Source organism: Zootoca vivipara, chromosome 9 (assembly GCF_963506605.1).
Source record: "Zootoca vivipara chromosome 9, rZooViv1.1, whole genome shotgun sequence".
Lineage (NCBI taxonomy): Eukaryota > Metazoa > Chordata > Lepidosauria > Squamata > Lacertidae > Zootoca > Zootoca vivipara.
The window spans coordinates 73,213,103-73,235,152 of NC_083284.1; the positions used below are offsets into that span (position 1 = coordinate 73,213,103).

General features: G+C 45.8%; 1 protein-coding gene across 6 annotated transcripts in view; it reads right to left on the bottom strand.

Moving 5' to 3' along the window:
• RGS12 (regulator of G protein signaling 12) overlaps positions 1 to 22,050 on the bottom strand; it is a 96,474-nt gene that overhangs the window by 47,527 nt on the left and 26,897 nt on the right. The window lies entirely within an intron of this gene.

Consider the following 22,050-nt stretch of genomic DNA (forward strand, 5'->3'; position numbering starts at 1 on the left):
AATTCTAACGCTTGGAGCAAAGAGAAAACTCCAGTTAAATCATTTTGACATACAGGCTGTGTCACAGTGGCCGGAGTGGACTACTTCAGAGTAACGACGCTACGCAGCTCTGCATTTTATTCTTTTATTGGTGCTGCGTATTTACAGTGCTCAAGTCATTGCTATTTACACGGAGCGATGTTGTCAGTCGGTTTCAGAACCTCCTAATGGCTTTTGGCGCGTCTTTCTCCAACACAAAAGCTTTGGCAGACCCATCCTCTTGCCCCTCCTCTTCCTGCGTAATTCTGGAGTTGGGGGGATGGGTCTTCCCCCCTTACTTGCCCCTTCCTGTCCCACCTGGGACCCTGGCTCCTTTACCTTGCCTGAGCCTCGGACACGACTTCCTGCTTCCCCACTGGAATCGGAGCTCTCCCTGCTTTCCCCTTTGCTCGGGGACGGGCTTGAACTCAGGAGGGGAGGGACTTCGCGATATCCCTTGTCCCTCACATCCACCCCCCTCCCAAGCTCTCCTTCACCCCTCCCCAGGCCCCCCCCATGTGTCGGTGACGATTGGAAGCCCAAAAACTCGGTGCTCTCCGAGCCCGTTGGTGTGAACACCTCCCCCCAGTCCTGCGAGCCCCCCCCTTCCGCCTGGGAGGACGGGAATCCCAAAAAGTCCGTGGCGTCTGAGCTGGTGGGGGTAAAAACGTTCTGCCAATCTGCTCCTTCCTCTGACTGGGTGGATCTCGGTGACACCCATACCTCATCCTCTGGTTCCTCAAACTCCGCTTCCCAGCGCCATGGTGAGCTGCTCTCCCGTGCCTCCTCCTCCTCCCCCTCCCTTTCCATGTGCCAGGGCTTGGGTCTGTGGGGAAAGAGGGCGTGAAATTCTTCCACCAAGAATTCCTCCTGTATCTGAGTGGCTGGGACCCATTCATTCTGGGACGGTGGAGCATCCTCCCATGCCATGAGGTACTCCAGTCCCCCCACCCCCCACCTTGAATCCAGGATGGCCGTGGCCTCATTGAGTTGCTCCCTGCCTTCCCTCTCCCCCCCTCCCTCGGGGGTTAGTTCGCTGTCTCGGAGCCTGCTGCTTTCCCTGTACGGCGACAGCAGCGATCTATGAAACACTGGATGCACCCTCATGTCCTCTGGCAGTGCCAGCCTGTATGCCACCGGGTTTACCTGTTGCGTGACCGTGAAGGGGCCCAGCCTTTTGGGTGCCAGCTTTTTGCACCTCCCTCTGGTGGGAAGGCCCTCCGAGGACAACCACACCTTGTCCCCCACCCTGATGACCTCCCCTTGTCGCCTGTGGCGATCTGCCCCCTTTTTGTACGCTTCCTTGGCCCTCTCCAAGTGTTCTCTGAGCTGCTGGTGCACCGTCTCCAGTTCCTCTGCCCAATCCTCAGCCTGTGGGCCCTCCTCCTCCTCCTCCTCCCTCTCCCTCTCTGGGAAAGATCTGAGGTCGCGCCCGTAATTGGCCTTAAAAGGCGACACCCCTGTGGAGACGTGCACTGCATTGTTGTAGGCAAATTCTGCTAGTGGCAAGCGATCCACCCAGTCCGTTTGCCGCTGGCTGACGTAGCATCTCAGGTACTGCTGCAGAATGGCGTTGACCCTCTCCGCTTGTCCGTTGGTCTGCGGGTGTCTAGCCGTCGACAAGCTGACCTCCACCTGCAGGAGGTTCATGAGCCGCCGCCAGAACCTGGAAACAAATTGGCGGCCACGATCCGAAATAACCCTTAAAGGTAATCCATGCAGTCTGAAAATGTGATCAACAAACAGTTTGGCTGTCTCTTCTGCCGAGACTGCCCTGGCACACGGTATAAAGTGACACATTTTGGACATGAGGTCCACCACCACCAACACTGCAGTCTTACCCCTGGACGAAGGCAGATCTGTGATGAAGTCCATGGACACCACTTCCCACGGCCTGTGTGGTGTGGCTAAGGGCTCCAGCAACCCTGGTGGCGCTGCTCTGACCACCTTCGCCCGCTGGCAGGTGGTACAGCCCCTTACATAGTCTCTAACATCTTCCCGCACCCCTGGCCACCAGAAGTGTCTCATGACTAGGTGAGTGGTCTTGTCCCTTCCAAAATGCCCCGCTGTAGGGTTGTCGTGCATCTGCTTGAGGACCGTACGTCGAAGCTGGGTGGTGGGCAGGTACAGCGCACCCTTGTAGAAAAGCAGCCCTCTGCGTTCTGCAAAGTCTTTTGCCTGCTCCCTCCCCCCTCTCAGTTCTCTGAAGATGCGGTTGGCAAATTCATCCGCTGCCGTCAGTGCTGTGAGTTCTGCCTCGCTCACCACTGCTGCTCCGCAGGACCATGCCGACGGGGGGAAAATGTGCCTTGGGGCTGGTGGCGCCTCCTCCTCCATGTACTCTGGCTTGCGGGAGAGGGCATCCGCCCTGACATTCTGCTCCCCCGGGATGTAGTGGATGGAGAAGTTGAAGTTCGAGAAGAACTCTGCCCACCGTATCTGCCGCTGGTTGAGTACCCTGGCAGTTCTCCAGAACTCCAGGTTCTTGTGGTCTGTGCACACCTGGATGGGGTGTTTGGCGCCCACCAGGAAGTGTCGCCAGTGCTGGAACGCAGCGTAGATCGCGAGAAGTTCCCTATCAAACACTGTGTAGTTGCGTTCAGGCTGTGTCAGCTTCCTGGAGAAGAAGGCACAGGGTCTCCACTCCCTGTTGGCGTCCAGTTGCAACAAAATCGCGCCCACAGCTTTTTCCGAAGCATCTGTCTCAATGCGTAGGGGCGCGTCCTGCACCACATGGAACAGGTTTTGGTCTGAGGCGAACACTCTCTTGAGGCTTTCGAACGCTGCTTGCGCCTCTGGTGTCCACTTGAACTTCTGCTTGCCTCTCAGGCAGTCCGTGATGGGAGCCGTAACGCGAGAGAAGTTCTTGATGAACTTCCTGTAGAAGTTAGCGAAGCCTAGTAGGCGTTGGGCATCTTTGCGCGTCCTGGGGCTGTGCCAGTCCAGGATGGCCTGCACCTTGTCCTTGTCCATCGCCAGCCCCTTGTCTGACAGCTTGTAGCCCAGGAAGTCCACCTCTTTGGTGTGAAACTTGCACTTCTCCAGCTTCACATACAGGTGGTTCTCCTTCAGGCGTTGCAACACCTCTCTGACATCTTTCACATGCTGCACTGGGTCATTCGAGTAGATAAGGATGTCATCTAGGAAGACCAAGCATTTCCTGAAGAGGAGGGACCCCAGGACGTGGTGCATGAAGGCCTGGAAGCATGCTGAGCCCCCTTGCAAACCGAAGGGCATCACCAGATATTCAAAAGAGCCCAGAGGCGTGAACATCGTGGTTTTCCATTCATCTCCTTCCCGGATCCTGATCAAGTTGTACGCCCCCCTTAGGTCCAGCTTGGTGAAAATCTTGCCCCTGCGTGCCGCTGTCAGGAGATCATCCACTCTGGGCATGGGGAAAGCCACTGGCTCTGTCACCGAATTCAGCCGTCTAAAGTCCACCACAAGACGGCGCTGTTGCGTGTCTTTCTTGTCCACCCAGAAGACCGGGCTGCCCCCTGCTGCCTTGCTTTCTCTGATGAACCCCCGCTTGAGGTTCTTGTCGATGAAAGCGTGCAGATCCTCCAGCTCCTGGTCTGACATGGCGTACAGCTTGGCTGGGGGTATCGTCGCCCCTGGCACCAGGTTGATCTGGCAGTCAAACGGCCTGTGCGGGGGTAGGTGGTCGGACTCAGCTTCGCTGAAGACCTCCTGCAGGTCCCAGTACTGCTTGGGTATCGCCTCACCCCCTTTGATATGCATGGTGGCCACCGTGGCTATCGGAGGCCCCTCCCCTGGTTGGTGCTGCATGCAATGTTCCAGACAAAAGTCTGACCCAAACGTGATGCACCTCTGGTGCCAACTGATGGAGGGGTCGTGGCGCGCCAGCCAGCTCATGCCCAAGACGATGGGGGGGTCTGAGATGGTGGTGACGTTGAACGCCAGTGTCTCTGAGTGCCTTCCCACCGTCATTCTCATGGGGGGGGTTTGATGTGTGATGGCCCCTCCCAGCAGCTCCCTGCCGTCAATGGTTGCCACGTGCAGAGGAAAATCCAACTGCAAAAGCTGGATTTGGTGCTCTTCTGCAAAGCTTCTCGAGAAGAAGTTGGCGGACGCCCCACTGTCAATTAAGGCGAGGACCGTCAGGGGATAGCCATTTGGGAGCGTGAGCGTCACTTCTAGAACCACTCCTGCTCTGGGAGGGGTGGGCTGGCTCTGCACCTCTCTGTGCGGGTGGGCGGGCTGGGGCTGTTGTCTGCTGACCGTGCCTGGCTGCTGCCCCTTGTCTCCTGCAGCCAGGCTTTCCCGTTTCCCTGCTGTGGTGCTGCGTCAGTGGGGGAGGGTACCACCGTTCCCGCCTTTCCTTGCCACTCCCTGCGATGTGGGCAGTCCCTGACGAGATGCTGGGGTGAGTTGCAGAGAAAGCAATTCCCGCCCCTTCCCTCCTTGCGTCTTGGCGCCGCTGGGGTTTGAAAAGCCCGCGCGCGCGCGCTATCAATCTGCATGGGCTCCTGGTCCTGGCTGGCTCCAGGCGTGGCTTGAAAGGGTTGTTGAGGGAGTGGCTTCTCCTGCGACCGTGGGAACCAAGCCCGCTTTGCGCGCGTCGCTTGCTTGTCGTTCCACCGGGATTCCTGCCTCACCCCCACCGCCAGAGCTGCTTTGCTCAGCTGATCCATAGTACTGGGCTTTGGACCTCTCGAGAGTTCATCCTTCACCTCCTCGCTCAAACCCAAGTAAAACGCAGCTTGCATGGGAGGCGAATCCAAAACCCACCCCAGTCTGTGCACCAGCATGGTGAATTTCGCCCAATATGCGCGAACTGTCATATTTCCTTGGCGTAAATTATGCAGTTCCTCCTTAGTCTGGTCCAAATGACTATCGGACGAATACATCGTCCTCAAACCTTCTAGAAATTGTTGGACATTTTTCATGCAAGGATTCTTGGTTGCGATTAACGGTCTTAGCCACTCCCTGGCTGCTCCGGTGAGATGTTCCACAATAAACGCTACTCTGTGCTCATCATCGGGGAACTCATTCTGGTGCAGCTCAAGAGCATACACGATCTCAGTCTCAAAGCCCTGAAACTCCTTCGGGTCTCCATTGAACTTGCTTACAAGGGTCCCTGCTCTCCTTCCTGGCAGCACTTGGACTTGGGGAGCCCCTCCCGCCTTGTTTTTCTCTGCATCCAGCTTGTTTTGGAGGTCTACCGCCACCGCCCTTAAATGCTGCTCTTTTTCCTGGAGCTCTCTCACCTGTTCCGCAAGTTGTAGCCGGTCGTCCTGGACCTTCTTAGTCTCCTCTTTAGCTGCCTTCAATTCTCCCTGCGCCTGCAGCGACAGCTGTTGCAGTTCTAGCTGGGCTTGCTCAGCGATCTGCCGCCACTTCTCCGCCTCGGACACGCTCATCCCGGCAACTCCAAAGTAGCCCAAAAATGATTAGGAGGTTGCTGTCACAGTGGCCGGAGTGGACTACTTCAGAGTAACGACGCTACGCAGCTCTGCATTTTATTCTTTTATTGGTGCTGCGTATTTACAGTGCTCAAGTCATTGCTATTTACACGGAGCGATGTTGTCAGTCGGTTTCAGAACCTCCTAATGGCTTTTGGCGCGTCTTTCTCCAACACAAAAGCTTTGGCAGACCCATCCTCTTGCCCCTCCTCTTCCTGCGTAATTCTGGAGTTGGGGGGATGGGTCTTCCCCCCTTACTTGCCCCTTCCTGTCCCACCTGGGACCCTGGCTCCTTTACCTTGCCTGAGCCTCGGACACGACTTCCTGCTTCCCCACTGGAATCGGAGCTCTCCCTGCTTTCCCCTTTGCTCGGGGACGGGCTTGAACTCAGGAGGGGAGGGACTTCGCGATATCCCTTGTCCCTCACAGGCTGCATATTTACATGCATCATTATCAGAAGACCTGTATCTAGCTGAACCGCCTGGTTATGAGACAGGTTCCAATAGAGTGCTGAAATTAAACAAAGCTCTATATGGGCTCAAACAGGCTGCAAGATCTTGGAACAAATGTTTTCATGAGGCCTTAGTGTCATTTGGTTTCAAGCAGAGTACAGCTGACAATTGTGTTTATGTACGTGGTACAGGCAGTAATCAAGAGTTTTGTCTGCTCTATGTAGATGACGTATTGTATGCTTGCAAGACAGACAAACAAACTAAAAGGTTTGCCAAGCAATTGTCAAGTAAGTTCAAAGTGAAGGACTTAGGCCCTGTTCGGGCATATCTAGGGTTGGAAGTGTGCTGGGCCCAAGATGGCAGCTGCCTAATTAGTCAGCAGAACAAAATTAAACAGCTATTGACTACGTACAGGATGCAGGATTGCAAAGGGGCAGCGGTACCTATGGATCCAGGTTTCATAAAAACACTTCATACAGATGAGAGTCCTGTATTTGAACATCCAGAGGTATATCATTCTTTAATTGGAAGTCTATTGTATCTAGCACAATGGTCCAGACCTGATATTAGCTATGCAGTAGGCATACTAAGTAGATTGGTCTCAAAACCCACACTAAATGCCTGGAAAGGGGTAAAGCAAGTTCTGAGATACCTCAAACAGACAATTGGCTATATGTTACAACTAAATTCTTCAGAGGATGAAATGTTGAGTTGCTACTGTGATAGTGACTGGGGAAATTTGCCAGATAGAAAATCTGTCACAGGATTAGTCATAATGTTCGGTGGAGCTTTAATTAGCTGGCGATCGCGCAAGCAAAACGTTGTAAGTGTGTCATCAACGGAATCGGAGTACGCCGCATTGAGTGAATTGTGCAACGAAGTGGTTTATTTCAAGCGTTTGTTAGCAGATTTAAATGTAAATTGTGGAGAACCAGTACAAGTTTACATTGATAATCAGGCTTGTATAACTTTAAGTAAAACAGAGGGTTTCAAGTCACGTTCCAAACATATCGCTGTAAAATACCAAAATGTTCGTTGCAGTGTACAAGACAATGTAATCACATGTACTTATGTATCAAGTGAAGAAAATGTGGCAGATGTATTAACTAAACCATTGGCAAAGATAAAGAACAAGCAAATGTGCAAGGGTTTAGGTTTGCTGGAAAAAATGAGTGAACAGTAAAAGTTCCTACACAGGTGTTAATAGATGTTAATTGTCCAGCAGAATCTGTGAGGGGGTGTTCAGTTTCTGTTAATTGGTTAATTGGTTCTCATGGGAAACTTACAGATTCTGGCTTCACACAATTAACTCAAGGCAGTGTCAATTTACTCTTGGCAGAAAGCCAAGGTCTGCCTGACCTAGAAACTACTCTCTCTGATTGGTTAACGACCAGCACTGAACTCTGTTATCTAGGAATGCTAGCACAGTTGGTTTTTGTTAGGTGTTAGGAGTAGAAGTGCTGTGTATATGGTTGGGGAGAGAGAGAGTAAGGATTTATTTTGCTTTGCTTTGTATGCAGAAACTCTGCTGCTTTTATTTTCTTTTAATAAATCCTGTAAATAGTTATTCTGCGTCTAGCCGACTAGTCATTTCCACCTCAACTAGCTTCTGCGTTGTGCAGGAAAACTCTGCTACGTTTGGGCTAAAGCCACTAGAGCTATGCCTGACACTTCAAAATTCTAAGACTTTCTCCATACTGTGAAGGAAGAAGGGCAGATCAGCTCCCCAAACTGGGGTTTAGCTACCCCTTCTTTAGACTCCCCCCCCTCCTTCAGGTGGAAGTGACATACAAAGGGAGAGGGAACAATTTCAGATTTCAGTGCAGCTGTGATTAAGCAGCAGCCTCTCCCCACCCTAGCTAAAGGTAGCAGTGCAAAACATTCCTCTTATTTGGCAGTGAGTGTGAAGCAGGAGTGCTCTCTCCTGACATTGAGTTTAGTCCAGGTTTCTCTTATTAGAATAATAGAATCATAGAGTTGGAAAAGACCACAAGGGCCATCCAGTCCAACCCCCTGCCAAGCAGGAAGCACCATCAAAGCATTCCTGACAGGTGGCTGTCAAGCCTCTGCTTAAAGACCTCCAAAGGAGGAGACTCCACCACACTCCTTGGCAGCAAGTTCCACTGTCAAACAGCTCTTACTGTCAGGAAGTTCTTCCTAATGTTCAGGGGGAATCTTCTTTCTTGTAGTTTGAATCCATTGCTCCGTGTCCGCTTCTCTGGAGCAGCAGAAAACAACCTTTCTCCCTCCTCTATATGACATCCTTTTATACATTTGAACATGGCTATCATATCACCTCTTAACCTTCTCTTCTCCAGGCTAAACATACCCAGCTCCCTAAGCCGTTCCTCATAAGGCATCATTTCCAGGCCTTTGACCATTTTTGGTGCCCTCCTCTGGACACGTTCCAGGTTTTCAATATCCCTTTTGAACTGTGGTGCCCAGAACTGGACACAGTACTCCAGGTGAGGTCTGACCAGAGTAGAATACAGTGGTACTATTACTTCCCTTGATCTATATGCTATACTTGCTGAAATCAAGATATGCTACATCCACAGCATTCCCTTCATCTACCAGGCTTGTGACTGTCAAAAAATGAGATCAGATTAGTCTGACATGACCTATTTTTCAGAAACCCATGCTGACTTTTAGTGCTCACAGCCTTCCTTCCTAGGTGCTCACAGACCATTTGCTTAATGATCTGCTCTAGAATCTAATCTTTCCTGGTATTGATGTCAGCTTTATGTCAACTTTATGCTTTCCAGTTTGACTTCACCCCCAGAATCGCACTCCATTGCCTTTCAAGACAGATGGATGCCAGCAATCATGGTTATTATAGTACTGAACTTATGTGAATGGTTGCATGGCCATCTGCTTTAGCTGAGATTCCTGAACTTCAGGGGTGGACTACATGACCCTTGGGGTCCCTTCCAACTCTACAATGCTATGATTCTATGACTATTGGATTGTCTATGGGATATGCATCTGTGGGGAATGAAATATGTAAATAAACTGACTATGGTTCTTTTTTTACCCATTTTTTCATGTAGGCCTTTTATTTCTAAAGACTAAATGTAGGCAAATGCCTGTCACATCCTGTTCTCGTTATTTCCAGCATGCAGATGGTTGAACTGTAAAGCAACCAGTTTAGGGCCAAGTAATGAACTGTTAGTTTAGACAGTGAACCTTTTAAAAAAAGATGCAGAACACTATGATAGCCTAGATCTTCCCCCATCCCTGCCAATTTATTAATCTTTTCAACACATTTTCTCAGTTCCAGTAACTCCATAGGAATACTGACAGGTATAGTAACAATTTAAAAAATAATAAAAATCTAGAGAGATGTGTGACATCTTAAGTCTTTCCTACCTCTTATTCTCAGTTTTTGTCCATTTACAGGAAAGTAATCAAATAAATCATTTGCAACAGTTGAGTGTTTCAACCCTAAACAAGATCCCTATTTCACACAATCACAGATCATGTTAAGTGTCTAGCTGCTTGAGGATCACAGTCATAGTTGCTTCCATTCACAAATCTGGCATTTGACTGCACATCAAACATTTATAAAACAGTTTAGAAAAAAGATTGGGATATTTAGAATTGATATCTAAAGTGGACACAATCCGCCTGCCACTTTGATACACAAATCCCAGACTACTGAAGGGAAGCAATTTTGATTTGATCATGATTCCAGAGCCGGGAAATGACCCTTAATATACAAAATTGTATAGAACTATTTGCCTCCTTAACATGTATCATGAGATTATTCCCAAAAAGATCATCTCTTTTCTATTGTCTCTTTTTTTTGCTGATAAGCAATTTAAAAGGGTACCCCTCATAAATGCCTTAGGGGCCTCCCAAATTATTTCAATTATAGGAATTAATCCGGCATTACTGTCCAAATATTATAGCCATTTCTTTATTAAGCAGAAGAAACTTGTTTAGGCGACAACTTTCCTAGTTTCATTATATCTAGCAAAATCAAATTCTAAACTTGGGGCCTGCTTTGCATAGGTCTGTGCAGCAACATGACAAGCCATTGTTTTGTCAGTCAACTTTGCAGAAAGGTGTGTGTGGTGGGGAACCAATATTTAATTGGTTAGGAATTCCAGACACTGATTCAGCACTTGATCCAGACACAGAGCTGGGTGTCATCAGCATACTGTCCTCATGACACTGTGTCTCATATCCCTAATGATCACACCCAACACCTCCATATAGATCAGGCATCCCCAAACTTCGGCCCTCCAGATGTTTTGGACTACAATTCCCATCTTCCCCGACCACTGGTTCTGTTAGCTAGGGATCATGGGAGTTGTAGGCCAAAACATCTGGAGGGCCGCAGTTTGGGGATGCCTGATATAGATGTTACAAAGCAGGGAGGACAGGATGGAGCCCTGCAGGATCCCACCACACAAATGCCATGGGGTTGAAGTGAAGTCCCTCCTTGCTATTCTCTGGTATCAATCCTGTAGGTCAGTGGTTCCCAACAGGTGGTCCGCGGACCCCCAGGGGTCCGCGAGCTATGCCAGAGGGGTCCGCAAGATGCTAAAAAATATATTAAATATATTTCGTATGATAACAGATGTTTTGTTTTGGCCGCTTCCTGCATGAGCAGAGTCTAGCGCAAAACTAGAATTAGATAGAGGCAGTAGTTCTGCTGTATGCCGTTAGGTGGCGCTTTACAAACACTACTGTTTTGCAAAGAGGCAGCGCGCGCATTCTACTAACGCTCACCTCCCCAAGATGCTTTGCGCACGTCGGCTTCATTTGTGCGCTACTGCGCAGGTACCCTGTCTTCTCCATTCCCCTCCCTCCTCCCTGGCGCGCGCTGCCTCTTTGCAAAACAGTAGTGTTTGTAAACAAAGCGTTGTTTTTCGCGGAAGCTACAGTTCGTGTAGTTAAAAATGGACCGTTGGTTAAAAAGTGGTTCCTCTCATTAAGAACTGAAAATTTAAACTAACTGTATACTGATGGAGTACTCTGTTGTAACTGTAAAAAACATATAAATAAAATATAAAAAGACTCTTAATTTGGCTCTCACTTTTTAATTTTGGGATTAGGAATTAATGGGGGTCCTTGTCACAATAGCGGCTCGATGAGGGGTCCTTGAGAAAATTTTGTTGGGAACCCCTGCTGTAGGTAGAAGTGGAATCACCGTAGCAATGTACCCTCAGACCTTAACCAAGGAAGATAATATGGCTGATGGTATTAAAAGCTGTTGGAGAGACTGAGGAGAATTAACAGGGTCCAGCTCCCCTGTGCCTCTTGACCTGGGTGACTAGCCAGATTGAAATGGGCCTTGTACCAAATCACTTCCAAATATTAAATCTGCTTCCCCAACGAGTCGTCATTTTTTATTACAAGCTGGTGGAGAAAATAGCTATTACCAAAATTAGAAGCATGTATACAACATAATGATATGGTTTCCGAACTCCTATTTTATAAACAAATAGTGAGCCCTCTAGTGCATCTAGCACAGTGTAACCTACCATATTAATTATATATATATAAAAAAATTATCCAACTGGACAAAAACAACAACAACCCTAGTCTCCATTTTCTTGTCTCATGAATCTACCACATTTTACTCTTTTACCTTGATTAATGAACGGTACAATCCTACACCTGTCAACTTAGAAGCAAGTCCTGAAGAGTTCAGCGGAGCTTGACTTCCAGATAAATGCATATGGAATTGTAGCCAAAAATCAGTATTATAGACCAGAAGAAAAATAAATGGTGTTCAAACTATGTTGCATTCTTAGTGATGGGAACCTCTTCTTATTGGGGATAATTTTTAAAGACATCCTGAAGATGTCTGCTCCTCCGCCTCTCCCCTCCTTAAGATTTTGCCATCTTCTTCAATGCCATAATTGAATCTATTTGCTCTGACACCCCTCTCTCCTCCCTCTTCCAGATCTCCCTCCTTCAGAACCTCCGTCAACTCTTTTTCTCATTGTTTAACTTTTACCCTTGAACGACAACCACTTGCTGGCTGTAATGGGGGTTTGTGTGTGCATGTGTGTGCATGGTCTAGAATGTACTGTAAAGGTAAAGGGACCCCTGACCATTATGTCCAGTTGTGACCAACTCTGGGGTTGCGGCGCTCATCTCGCATTATTGGCCGAGGGAGCCGGCGTACAGCTTCCAGGTCATGTGGCCAGCATGACAAAGCCGCTTCTGGCGAACCAGAGCAGCACACGGAAACGCCGTTTACCTTCCCGCTGTAGCGGTCCCTATTTATCTACTTGCACTTTGACGTGCTTTCGAACTGCTAGGTTGGCAGGAGCTGGGACCGAGCAACGGGAGCTCACCCTGTGGCAGGGATTCGAACCGCCGACCTTCTGATCAGCAAGCCCTAGGCTCTGTGGTTTAACCCACAGCACCACCTGCGTCCCTGCAGAATGTACTGTACAAAAGGTAAAAAGAAGTCAGATCTGTTGACTTGTGGCTCCTGGAAGGTTACATACATTCCTTGGGCTACTTTACTTGGCCCTTCACTATTCTCTCCATATTTAGTGTCCCTGGAAAACATCTTCACATCCTACAGCTTTCAATACTACCAAAGATACTGACAACTTTGGAATTATTATCGCTGAGGATAGGTCACTGTTTTAAATGTTTTTCATTGTTTCTACATTCTTTAGACATGTTTTTACCTGTATTGCTTTACCACTTTGTTGATTGCTACTCTGGGAGGAAGGACAAGATAGAAATAAAATCAACAAATAAAAAAGTAGTTTATATGCTGATGAAATTCTGAACCAGACGTGTATCTCCAAGTGCTTCTCCTGAAATTTCCACTTGTATGCTTTATGGTTCTCTCAAGCTCAGAATGTCCAAAACAGTATTTTCATCTTTTTTATTTGTATGCATTTTTCTTAATTTACGCCTTCAACATTTGAGTCAAGGCAATTTATGAACATATAAAAACCGCTAAAATAGTTTTAAAAATTGTGCAAAAAATAACAAGGCAGGTTTAAAAATAATACAAAAATAATCAGAGGCACCTTCTCATGAAGCTGGAAATGCCTGTTGAAATGAAAAATCTCTTGCGTTGTTTCTAGAAAGTAGAAAGAGTGGGTGCCTGTGTAATATCTCAACAAGAATGTTCTACAGAACAGAGGCAGCCACACTGAAAGCCTTGCCCAAGTTATTGTGGGGTTGGTTCTTGAAGGAGAAACTTCTGCAGAATGCAGCAACTGACTGGGTATACAGTACAAGCAATAGGGCACTTTCTGAAGTAACCTAGTCCTTATTTGCGTACAGCAAATAAGAAACACTTGAACTTGGCCTGGTAGCATATTGGAAATCCTTCAAACTGCAAATCCTTCGAACTAAGAGTTATATGCTGGTGATGGTCCCTCACCCCACCAACCCGCAAGCCATCTAACCAGTGTGTTCAGCACTAGCTGCAGCCTCCAGGCCAACGCCAAGGGTAGCCCCCCCAAAAAAACCTCTCCTTTAATCCAAACACCTAGGGTTACAAATGCTTTGGGTACCTGGAAGAAGTACTTCGGGTTACAAACTTTGCCCCAGGATGAGAACGGAAATCGTGCGCCGGCGGCATGGCAGCAGCGGGAGGCCCCATTAGCTAAAGTGGTACCTCAGGTTAAGAATGGTTTCGGGTTAAGAACGGACCTCCGGAACGAATTAAGTAACCCAAGGTACCACTGTACTGGCTTCCATCCGTTCCAGGCCCTTGCACAAGCCAGAACCCTCCAGAGTCTCTCACCGCCCCCACCCAGTGGTGGAGCTTCATGCTCCAGCGCCAGGGGGCAGAGAGCAGGCGGGGGCGTGGTGCTCCGCCCACCGGGCGGGGCACACGTCCTGGGGGCGGGGCATGTCACCTGCAGGGGCGTGGCGCCCAGGGCGGGTGGGTGGTCCCAGCCGCAATGGCACCCCACTGGGATCGCACTCCTCTTCCTCCGCCATTGCCCCATCTCCTTCTTCTTGTATCCTGGCATCCGATTGTTAAGCACCCCCACCAACAATCGGAAGGTTTCCTACTCCCTGAAACGACAACTGCTTTCTCCATTGCTGCCCCATCTGTCTGGAATTGCTTCCCAGAAAGTTTCAGAGACCAACTTATTTCTTTATACTTCAAATCCCTCCTCAAAACTCACGTTTTCCATGAAGCCCGTGGAACAACCCTCGGACCCTAACCTTACTGTAACTAAACCTCAGTAGGTGCAGCTGAAGTAATTGCATATTCTTCCCATTTACCCTGATATCCCTTCCCCGTTATTCCCTTTGTGTCTATTTTTTAGATTGTAAAGTGTCATGCATACAACAATGATGTGTGTGAGAAACAACTTGAATGGTATATAAATTATTGCTGTTATCACACAGCAGAAACGCCTGTTCTGCTGCTGGGATCTAGAGCGTTTCATGTGATGTTCTGTACTGGTACTTTTCAACTCTAACCATCTGGCAACAGCCCCTCACCCTCTGAAAGCTCTCCTGGCAGATCAAGGGCTCTTGATCATGACATGAAGCACCCTCCTCTCTTGTGTCTTCCTGGTTTCTGGTCAAGGTTTCTATTTTGCAAATTATATTTTTGCTAACACAAGAGATTATGCATATTCAATATTTTCATTTAAATTAAAAAATTCAAATGACACACAACCTCTCTGGACGCAAGTATGAAAATAAATATTACTTTAAAAAAACTACCAAAACATAAAAATATAAATATTACTATTATGAAATGAATGCCTTAAAAATATGCATTTTACTTTCTGCATGTTTTCATTCCCGGTTCCTGCCCCAGTTATCACTCATTCATTTTACTTTGATTATTTTTTGAAGAAAAGGACAGATATATACCAGACATTTCTTACAGAGGAAATTGAAGCAGGTTATTTTTTAAACACCAAAAAGTAGCAAAGGAACTGTAAGAAATCATAATTTCTGTTGTGCAGGAAGCTGATTCATCATGATTTGATAACATTCCTTTACTTCAGAATATTTTAAATTATTTTCTTTCCACTTCTAAAATTGTCTACTTGCATAAAAACAGTAAAGCAAGAAGAAGACAAAGATGATAGTCTTTTTCTTGTCATGTTAGAGAAATTGTTACAAGACATTGGTGTCAAAACAAATGCAACTCAAATTTAAAAAAAAATTAAAAGGGTTTCCCTCCAAAATAGAAATGCATTTGTGGTTTATTGCAAACAGACAAGAAGACATAAGCAATCTGTACCATTTATAGATGATTGTCAAATTTGCTTTTCATCTTGAAACATCTCTGATAAAGTTAATATTTACACACTAAAATTTGATGAGTAAAACAAAAAACTTGTAAAACTGCTGCTATGTAGTTTCTTTCACATAGCTCCCATAATCAACATTTGTTTTTTAAAATTATTTTTTCACAAAATACAATTTCAGCTATAAGTCTCAAAAGTCTTAATATGGAATAATAATAATAAGAATCTATAATTCTGGTTTCTAATCTCCAATGCAAGTGACAAGCAATCATATTGCTTACCTGTTCATCGTAAGAAAAAGCAGTTATTTTTGCCAGAAGCACCTTTCCTAAATTCATCTTTACTTGAGATGGTGGAGCATTTCTTAAATACTGTAAAATAGGTTCTCAAGAGCTTAAGTGCACCATCCAATACTACGCACTGCCTGTTCAAAATGCCTACAAAGTTTAAAGGCATTTCACATGTTCTATTTTACTCTCTTTATGTTACCAATAGCAACCAACCACCGCAGAACGCTCCAGTTCATCATGGATCAGATTGTATCTCGGCTATCTCACAGAAAAAGGAGAGTTTGGAGAATTGGGGCTGTGGTATTTAACAAATCCTGTCTGTAGCAAATAACATAACACACTTTATTCAGTCTGAAAAGGTGTGTTTGCAGAAGAACACTATAGTTAGGTCTGTGCATCTGCCATGGCTACAAGAGTGCAAAAATGGGCAAGGTGTGGCAGTAGATATAGAATTCAGCTTCTAGAGCATCTCAGATTTTATTTTTTAAAAGGAGGTTTCCAGTCCTCTTAGCTGCAAAGATAGCAAGGTTTTCTGAATCTCAGATACCTGCTGGGTTGCTGAATAACTGGTTTGGGGAGCAACTTTGAAGTCTTTCACCCTTCCACTACTGGAAAAAGGTAATATATCAGGATTATCAAAAATCAGTGTGTATGTTGCATTAAATGCTCCTTAAAAACAGGTGGTGTAAAATTATACAGGAATGCAATAGTCTCTTATCCAGGACCCTTTACCAAACAAATAGCAAAAGTCTGCTCTTCTATGTAAAACAACAAACTGGGGACAGAACTAGATTTAATGTCTGAGATATAGTATAATAAATGTGACACAGCATGTCTACCAATATTGCCTGTCCATCAAAGACTCCATTGCTGAATAGGCAATAGGCATGTCTAAGGCATCCCACCTCCCCTTATATAATACTGTTTTTTCTTAATAATAATGATAATAATAATAAATAATTTTATTATTTATACCCCGCCCATCTGGCTGGGTTTCCCCAGCCACTCTGGGCGGCTTCCAACAGAAATATTAAAATACACTAATTTCTTAAAGATTAAAAGCTTCCCTAAACAGGGCTGCCTTCAGATGTCCTCTAAACGTCTGGTAATTATATTTCTTTTTGACATCTGGTGGGAGGGCGTTCCACAGGGCGGGTGCCACTACCGAGAAGGCCCTCTGCCTGGTTCCCTGTAACTTGGCTTCTCGCAGCGAGGGAACCGCCAGAAGGCCCTCGGCACTGGACCTCAGTGTCCGGGCAGAGCGACGGAGGTAGAGACGCTCCTTCAGGTATACTGGACCGAGGCCGTTTAGGGCTTTAAAGGTCAGCACCAACACTTTGAATTGTGCTCGGAAACGTACTGGGAACCAATGCAGGTCTTTCGAGACCGGTGTTATGTGGTCTCGACGGCCGCTCCCAGTCACCAGTCTAGCTGCCGCATTCTGGATTAATTGTAGTTTCTGGGTCACCTTCAAAGGTAGCCCCACATAGAGCACATTGCAGTAGTCCAAGCGAGAGATAACTAGAGCATGCACCACTCTTTAGTTATCTTTAGAGGCAGCAGTGTGCGGAAGTAACAGGATGTCTCGGGAGGTGTGCTGTCTTCCAGGTGCAAAGATTCACAATGTGACAGAGAAGTTGCCAAATCTTATAAAGTTCACTGACACCAACCCCTTATTTTTGATTCACGTGGGTACAAACAATACTGCCAAACATAGCCTTTGACATATAGCAAGGGACTATGAGACTCTGACTCTGACCAAGCCTGAAGGGCCTTGAGACACAGGTGTTTTTTAAAATCTCTCCTTTCTGTTGAAGGTCTTGGCCGAGGGAGAGGAAAATACTGGAAGTAAACCACTGGCTGTGCAGTTGGTGTTGTCAGGAAGGCTTGGACCATAGTCTTCGCTTCCTTGAGGAAGGCCTTCTGGCAAGACACGGGTTGCACCTCACAGTGGTTGGCAAGAATGTGTTTGGAGAACGGGGGAACCACAAAGGAAGAGTGAGTATACATGAGTAGCGAATAGTTGCAAGGAGGTCAGGTGAGCCAAAGCTCAGAATGAACTCAGGCTTGCGAGAGAGGTTAAAAATAAAATCTAAAAAGTTTCTTCAGTCATGTTCAAAGAAAGAGGAGGAACAAGCAAGTAGTAAATCCTCTATGTGCAGATGATATAGGTGAGAGTGACTTCAACTTTTTTTTCCTTCAGAGGAACATCTTGAAGATCCATACACAAGTTGAACCACACAAAGCTTACTCAAGGCGTCAGAGTAGCTTTGGGGGTCCCACAACGTGACACTTGTGAGCACTACCTTCCCACAGACAACCTGAGCACTCTGAATTTTAATTTCTTTTTTTAAATGAGTTTTTAGGATTACTCCTTGAGGGTAATGTGGCAGTGGGCAGGGACAGACCTGATGTTGGATTACCTAAACAGGAACAAAGACTGCCTTGCTTCATTAATGCAACGGGATTTACGTCTAAATAAGCATGCTCCTGGTACCCTCTAAGGTGAGAGGTTTTTTTTCTGAAAGGAAGACTCAACAAATAATAATAATAATAATAATAATAATAATAATAATAATAATAATAAATTTTTATTTATACCCCGCCCTCCCCAGGGCAGCTAACACCAATAAAATTACAATAACACATTAAAAAAAATTAATTAAAATACAGATTAAAATACAATATTAAAATTTAAAATGCAGCCTCATTTTAAGTAGTCCATAAATCCTAAGTAGTCCATAAATCCAATCCATGAGGGAGGAAAACACAGGGGTCAGACTGAATCCAACCCAAAGGCCAGGCGGAACAGCTCTGTCTTGCAGGCCCTACGGAAATATGACAAATCCCGCAGGGCCCTTGTCTCCTGTGAAAGAGCGTTCCACCAAGTTGGGGCCAATACTGAAAAGGCCCTGGCCCTAGCTGAGGCCAATCTAGCCACCTTATGGCTCGGGATCTCCAGAATATTGTTGTTTGTGGACTTTAAGGTCCTCTGTGGGACATACCAGGAGAGGCGGTCCCGTAGGTACGAGGGTCCCAATCCAGGAAAGAGATAGATTGATACTGGTTTGAGGCAACTATTGGCAGATGTAAAAATATAATTTTCAATGTTTTTCGCAGTCAAAAGCAGTTCTGTCAATGGATTTCTGTCTCAAAAGGCCCCCTTTCGCAGGGAAGCAAACAGGTTTGTTTTCTGCACTGCATATTATTTGTTCCAGCAGTATTAAGTAACTAAACAAATAAATGAAATGATGCAATAAATGGCCGCAAGATTAAAATATTTTGCCTTGATCAATATTGTGGACCAATATCCTCTTTTCAGTTGGCAAGGCTCCGAACCCAATCATAGAACAGTAGAGTTGGAAAGGACCCTGAGGGTCATCTAGTCCAACCCCCTGCAATGCAGGAATCTCAGCTAAAGCATCCATGACAGACGGCCATCCAACCTCTGATGAAAAACCTCCAATGAAGGAGAGCCTGCCACCTCCCGAGGGAAACAATTCTCCCGTTGAACAGCTCAGAAAGTTCTTCCCAATGTTTAGCCTCAATCAGCCTGAGCTGTGCTGAGCTGCAACTTTCTCCCCCCCCCCCTTTCCCTTCTCTGCGTGCAAAGTTCCCCTGCATAGTTGGTGTTCAGCACATGATTCACTGACACAAGCCCCTCCCCTTCAGACCGATTGAACACTGATAAGGCTCATTACTTGGTGTCCAGGGCGGTTCTGATGCTGAACATCTGAGTCAGAAGTTCAGCATGCAAGTCACCCTGGCTGATCTCAGCGGCTGCTGTGCTGGGGAAGGGAAGAGGCTCACTCATGTAGCAAGCTGCACTATATCCAGGGCCATCTTTACCCGGGGGTGCAAGGGGTGCGGGGCACCTGGGCGCCAAATTTTGGGGGGGTGCCAGGTGCCCCGCCGCTGAAGCCACCTAAGCTCTTAACTATCTTAACTGCCTGTCATGAAATAATAAATAATTTTGATCAAGCTGAAGGAGCATCTCCACCCCCATCGTTCTGCCCGGACACTGAGGTCCAGTACCGAGGGCCTACTGGTGGTTCCCTCATTGCGAGAAGCCAAGTTGCAGGGAACCAGGCAGAGGGCCTTCTCGGTGGTGGCGCCTGCCCTGTGGAACACCCTCCCATCAGATGTCAAAGAGAAAAACAGCTACCAGATTTTTAGAAGACATCTGAAGGCAGCCCTGTTTAGGGAGGCTTTTAATGTTTAATTGTTTTATTTCATTTTTCTGTTGTAAGCCGCCCAGAGTGGCTGGGGAAACCCAGCCAGATGGGCAGGGTATAGATAATAAATTATTATTATTATTATTAGCTAGAAAAACAAAATACAAATATACCTAGGTATTATCGAAATGTATACCTACTGTTTCACTAAAGGACTTTCGACTTTGTGCACTCATTTACCAAAGATGCGCCGCGCCAGTGGCAGCATTTGTCATTCACAACGGCACCGCGCACGCAAAATTAACTCTTACATCAAAATATTGTTACGTATTGTATTAAGCTGCTTTGCGGCAGCGAGGCCAGTGGCACCTTTGACATGACTGATGTTTCTCCTAAGTAGGTGCCTAAACAATATTTATAAGTTTAAGTGTGGTGGTGTTGTGTACTCAAGTATAAGTGTATTGTAAATAAATGAGCAAATAAAAAAGTTTTGTTTCGTTTTCCTCCCTTCTTTCGTAAACAAGAGATAAGGCGTAAGCGTGGTGTCTGACCTAAGCATAATAAAAGTTAATTTGGGGGCTATACTAAACTTGGGGGCACATGGGCGGATCTTTGCACCCCAGCGGTGCATATGCTAAAGACAGTTCTGACTATACCAGGCCAAACTATTTCTCCATTTAGTCTACTCTTCCTGGCAGTGGCTGGCTCACTAAGGATCTCAGGAAGAGAGAGGTCTTTTTCATTACTGGCCAGACGATCCTTTTCACTAGAGATGCAAAGGATCAAAGCAGGGACCTTCTGTATGCAAAGGCTGTGCTCTGTCAATCAGCTAAAAAATGCTGAGAAGGAGAGGTGGATGTTGGCGCAAATGGCACAGGCTTGTGCACTTCTCACCAGCTTTTTACTGGGAAGGGTAAAGAGGGAAAGGGGCAGCTGCTGCTCTACTCCTTCAATGCCACATTGTCTCTCCACTCCACCCACAAATTCAGCCCATGAAGAAAAAAAAACACAGGCAGAGGATAGCAGGTGCTAGGGGGTAGGGTGGGAGTTCAAAACTTGTGGGTTTCTCAGAAGCAATACTGGGCTGTCTGCTGTTCAGGACACTAAATTATAGGAACTCATGTTCTCTTCCAGCAGGGCAGTTCTTAAGTATGAATAGCCAGATCTGTTTAATCAAGGAATTTCTTAACCACCAGTAGGACAGTTAGGGATGGAACCTCAATTTACGAAGGCAGTGTATATCTTGTGTTAGCAGCAGTTCCCAGCAGGAAACAACAGAATTTAGTGAAAATATGAAACACACCAAATATGTTAATAATAATAATAATAATAATAATAATAATAATTTATTATTTATACCCCGCCCATCTAGCTGGGTTTCCCCAGCCACTCTGGGCGGCTTACAACAGAAAAATGAAATAAAATAATCTATTAAACATAGATTATTTTTATGTTTTATATATATGGGAATGGGAAGAATGCTGTATAAATATTCAAATTTAACTAATAGATTGACTAACCCTTCAATGATTAAGCTATTAAAATTTCAATAAAGTTTCAGTCTTAATAATAATACTTTGAAAACTATAAGATGGTATAGCAAAAATATATTCTCCCTAGAGAATCTACCTCAAAGAAAAAACTATATATCAAAGCATTCAAATGTCACTCTTAAGAAAACTGAACATGTTTTTCAGGATATGGTTGAAACTTACAATACCAATAGAAAATGTGCTATCCAATGCATGCTAGCACTGAAGCAAGCCCAATAAATTGTAGCCACAAAGGATTTTTTAGAAGACCAATTTTTTGCATATTGAAAGTGTGCTTGTTTTATCTTCTTTACCAGTAAGAATAAGAATAACTAAGAAATAGCCACACAATACAAAAGGTATCTTTTAACAACCTGTTGAAGATAGATATGCCCACAAGTGAGTTGTGTGTGTGTTTGTTTGTTTGTTTGTTTGTGTGTGTGTGTTGTTTTTTTTTACTGGAATGTATGCCATTAACAATATAGCCGGGGCATATTGTTCCCCTTCCTTTTTTAATGACGCAGAGCTTTTAGAATACTTCTCTGTGTTTCATTTAAGAAACATTAAACATTTTTAAAAACCGAAACGTCCCCGTCTCAAGCTACCGGTATCTGAGTCATGGAAACCCCTAGCGGGTAGGTTTACCAAATAAACATACAAAGAACCATCAAACCATTCAATCAAACTATTTTTATACATGGGGAGCTGCCATTGTTTAATGCATCTCATCATTCTTAGAAAAATGACAGTGCACAGTGTTGCATAAGTACCTACTGGAAAAACAACTTTACTGCTGTCTTACACAATAAAAGAATTAAATATAAAAATTATCAGTTAACATTAATAGAGGGGGGCAAATCAACTGGAGAGAACGTGGACTTTTACAGGAACTATATGGAAGATCTTGCTACTGAAGGCAGTCCTTTAAGTCACTTTCTTGAGTTC